Source organism: Rana temporaria, chromosome 5 (genome assembly GCF_905171775.1).
Source record: "Rana temporaria chromosome 5, aRanTem1.1, whole genome shotgun sequence".
NCBI classification, from domain to species: domain Eukaryota; kingdom Metazoa; phylum Chordata; class Amphibia; order Anura; family Ranidae; genus Rana; species Rana temporaria.
In genome coordinates, this window is record NC_053493.1 from 29316216 (window position 1) to 29321596 (window position 5381).

Below are 5381 nucleotides of genomic sequence, written 5' to 3' on the forward strand. Positions count from 1 at the left end.
GCCGCCATTAGTAGTAAAAAAAAAAAAAAATTATAAAAATGCAATAAAACTATCCCCTATTTTGTAAACGTTATAAATTTTGCGCAAACCAATCGATAAACGCTTATTGCGATTTTTTTTACCAAAAATAGGTAGAAGAATACGTATCGGCCTAAACTGAGGGAAAAAAATGTATATATGTTTTTGGGGGATATTTATTATAGCAAAAAGTAAAAAATATTGCATTTTTTTCAAAATTGTCGCTCTATTTTTGTTTATAGCGCAAAAAATAAAAACCGCAGAGGTGATCATATACCACCAAAAGAAAGCTCTATTTGTGGGGAAAAAAGGACGCCAATTTTGTTTGGGAGCCACGTCGCACGACCGCGCAATTGTCTGTTAAAGCGACGCAGTGCCGAATTGTAAAAACGCCTTTGGGCATTTAGCAGCATATTGGTCCGGGGCTTAAAGCGGGGGTTCACCCTTAGAGGGCACTTTTCCCCCTTCGCTTCCTGCTCGTTATTACTAGGGGAATCGGCAATTTATTTTAAAATATGTGCAGTACTTACCCGTTTACGAGACGCATCCTCTCCGTCGCTTCCGGGTATGGGCTTCGGGAATGGGCGGTCCTTCTTGATTGACAGGTTTCCGAGAGGCTTCCGACGGTCGCATCCATCGCGTCACGATTTTCCGAAAGAAGCCGAACGTCGGTGCGCAGGCGCAGTATAGAGCCGCACCGACGTTCGGCTTCTTTCGGCTACGAGTGACGCGATGGATGCGACCGTCGGAAGCCTCTCGGAAGAATGTCAATCAAGAAGGAACGCCCGCTCCCGAAGACCCATACCCGGAAGCGACGGAAGAAGATGCAGCTCGAAAACGGGTAAGTACTGCACCTATTTTAATATAAATAGCCGATTCCCCTAGACCGAACGAGCAGGAAGCTAAGGGGAGATTTTTTTTTTTTTTTTAAATGGGTGAACTCCCGCTTTAAGTGATTAACCACTACTCAGACCCTAAACATCGTTCCACAAACCTTTACATTTTTCCTTCCCAGATTCCTTCATCCTCCTCACCTGTACATACTCTCCACACTTCTCTCCTGTACATACTGCTCACTGTCATACCCTCCACACTTCTCTCCTATACATAGTGCCCGCTGTCATTCCCTACACACTCCCCTCCTGTACATAGTGCCTGCTGTCATACAGTTCTCTCCTGTACATAGTGAACACTGTCATACCCTCCACACTCCTCTCTTGTGAATACTGCAAACTGTCATACCCTCCACACCTCTCATAGTACATAGTGCCCACTGTCATACCCTCTACACTTCTCTTCTATACATGGTGCCCATTGTCATACCCTCCACACGTCTCTCCTGCACATACTGCCCACTGTCATATCCTCCCCACTCTTCTTCTATACATACTGCTCACTGTCTTACCCTCCACACTCATCTTATGTACATACTGCTCAGTATCATACCGTCCATACTCCTCTCCTGTACACAGTGGCGTAGCGTGGGTTGTCAGCGCCCAGGGTAAGGCAAGTAATTTGGGCCCCCTAACCTGTGAACTTTTCGCACTCCCCGAGTCCTGTCCCTTTCTACACTAGTACTGACCTACCTGACCACTAATATACCCAATTCCTATACTGGCCACTACACAATACACTGACCCATGTCATTCCTATACTGACCTTTACACTAACCTACCCGATTCCTACATCGACCACTACACCACACCGACCTACCTGATTCCTATACTGACCACTACACTATACTACACACTGACCACTACACTACCCACTAACCTACCTGATTCCTATACTGACCACTACACTATACTACTACACTATACAATACACAGACCACTACACTACACCCTGACCTACCTGATTCCTATACTGACCACAACACTATACTACACACTGACCACTATACTACCCACTAACCTACCCGATTCCTATACTGACCACTACACTAAACAATACACTGACCACTACACTACACCCTGACCTACCTGATTCCTATACTGACCACTATACAATACACTATCCACTGACCATTACACTACACACCACACTAACCTACCCGATTCCTATACTGACCCCTACACAATAAACTGACCTATCTCATTCCTATACTGACCCTTACACTAACCTACCTGATTCCTACATCGACCACTACACAGTGACCACTACACCACACCGACCTACCTGATTCCTATACTGACCACTACACTACACACTGACCTACCTGATTCCTATACTGACCACTACACTACAGACTGACCTACCTGATTCCTATACAATACACTATCCACTGACCACTACACCACCTGATTCCTATACTGACCACTACACTACTACACAATCCTCTATCCACTACACAATCCACTATACTATACACTGGCCACTACACACCACACTAACCTACCTGATTCCTATACTGATCACTACACAAATACACTACCCACAGACCGCTACACAATACACACTGACCGCTACACAATACACACACACTAACCGCTACACAATACACACACACACACACTAAGCGCTACACAATACACACACACACTGACCGCTACACAATACACGCACACACACTGACCGTTACGCAATGCACACCCACTGACCGCTACACAATGCACACACACTGACCAATACACAATTCACACACTGACCGCTACACAATACACACACACTGACCACTACACGATACACACACACACACACTGACCGCTACACAATAGTGTCAAAGTCGCCTGTCCTGGAGGCAACTTTAATTTGCTATGTAAGTTGCTATGTCTCGCTGAAGTTGCGCTGAAGTTGCCTTGCAAAGTCGCGCTGTAAGTCAGGTTGTCCCTGTGTAAACCGACTCTAATGCCGCGTACACACCATCACTTTATGTGACGAAAAAAAACAACGTTTTTAAAAACGTCAATTAAAATGACCGTGTGTGGGGGAAAACGTCGTTTTATGTCTTGTGAAAAACGACAAAAAAAAATTTAAGCATGCTTCAATTCTTTGTGTCGTTTTTCAAAACTGCGTTTTTGTGCCACAAAAATTGACCGTGTGTAGCAAAAACGACGTTTAAAACAACGTTTTTTAAACCCGTGCATGCCCAGAAGCTAGTTTTTGAAAATTGAAGTTTCAAAAACGTTGTTTTTTACTTCACAGAAAATGTAGTTTTTGTCCATCACATTACAGAAGTTCTAATATTTCTATGAATTTTTTTTTTATCCAGGGTTACACTTACAACAGTTATTTATACAGAGCTTTAAATCAGACTTTAAGAAGCAAGGATTTTAAAATAAGGACAATCTGTTCAAAAAGAAGGACCTTTGTGAACTAATCTTATTATCAGGCCACTTGATCATGAAACCTACTTGTACTGAAGTTCAGTGACAAATTAAACCCTAGGCAAGAAGCAGAACAATTTGGACATGATGACATTCTGAGAAAGCTCACCCATTAAGTTTCCTCTAGAAGTGAGTCTGTCTGTTCAATAACAATAAGTGGAATGGAAACCGCCTCACTCCCTGGAATCTAAAATTAGCTGGAACAAATAAAAGAGAGAATCATTACAGTATTTCTAATCAGTCTGAAAGAACACAATGTTCCCTGACAATTTCTCAGGTAGATGAACTTCCTAGTGTACATCATCCAAATTATAACCCATTTTGTATTGCTACCACTAGATGGCTCTACTTTGCTATACATTAGGGATGAGCCGAACAGTCTATGGGACTCGAACATTTAAAATCTAAAGTGCTCATTTTAAAGGCTAATATGCAAGGTATTGTCCTAAAAAGTGTTTGGGGACCTGGGTCCTGCCTCAGGCGACATGTATCAATGAAAAAAAAAGTGAAAGCTCTGTGGGGATGAGGCCCTTGTCCCCATCAACATGGTGACATGGTGCTTTGAGGGGTCACAGACCCCCCAAAGCATGCTCCCAATGTTGAGGGCATGTGGCCTGGTACGGTTCAGGAGGGGGAGCGCTCTCTCTCGTCCCCCCCTCTTTTCCTGCGGCCTGCCAGGTTGCGTGCTCAGATAAAGGGGCTGGTGTGGATTTTTGGGGGGACCTCCATGCCATTTTTTTTTTAAATTTGGGGTGGAGTTCCCCTAAAATCCATACCAGACCTGAAGGGTCTGGAATGAATATTTGGAGGGAACCCCACGTCATTCTTTTTTATTTGACGCAGGGTTCCCCTTAATATCCATACCAGACCTGAAGGGCCACCAGACCTGAAGGGCCTGGTTATTTGAATTTGGGGGGACCCCCACGCATTTATTTATTTTCTGAATGACTTTTCTCTGTATTGCCGGGAGCCGACAATTCATTATAGCTGTGAGTGATTTTAAATTACTTTTTTTCCTTCAGAAATGACACTTTGTGCAGAGACAGTTCTAAGCACGGGAATCTAGCTCTGCTTTACAGGCATACTATACATCCCCCCTAGGTACGAAATTTAACCACTTAACCCCCCGGACCATATTGCTGCCCAAAGACCAGAAGACTTTTTGCGATTCGGAACTGCGCCGCTTTAACTGACAATTGCGCGGTCGTGCGACGTGGCTCCCAAACAAAATTGGCGTCCTTTTTTTCCCACAAATAGAGCTTTCTTTTGGTGGTATTTGATCACCTCTGCGGTTTTTATTTTTTGCGCTATAAACAAAAATAGAGCGACAATTTTGAAAAAAATGAATATTTTTTACTTTTTGCTATAATAAATATCCCCCAAAAATATATAAAAAAACTTTTTTTTTCCTCAGTTTAGGCCGATACGTATTCGTCTACATATTTTTCGTAAAAAAAAATCGCAATAAGCGTTTATTGATTGGTTTGCGCAAAAGTTATAGCGTTTACAAAATAGGGGGTATTTTTATGGCATTTTTATTAATATATTTTTTTACTAGTAATGGCGGCGATCAGCGATTTTTTTTTTCGGTACTGCGACATTATGGCGGACATTATGGCGGACACTTCGGACACTTTTGACACATTTTTGGGACCATTGGCATTTTTATAGCGATTCGTGCTATAAAAATGCATTGGATTACTATAAAAATGCCACTGGCAGTGAAGGGGTTAACACTAGGGGGCGGGGAAGGGGTTAAGTATGTCCCTGTGTGTTCTTACTGTGGGGGGGGGGGTGGCCGTACTAGGGGAAACACTGATCATCTGTTCATACATTGTATGAACAGAAGATCAGCGTTTCCCCCGCTGACAGGACCGAGAGCTGTGTGTTTACACACGCAGCTCCCGGTCCCCGCTCTGTAACGAGCGATCGCGTGTGCCCGGCGGCGATCGCGCCCGCCGGGCACACGCACGGGAGTCGGAGTCGGGGGCGAGCGGGGGCGCGCACGCGCCCCCTAGTGGCGGCTCAAAGAGCCGC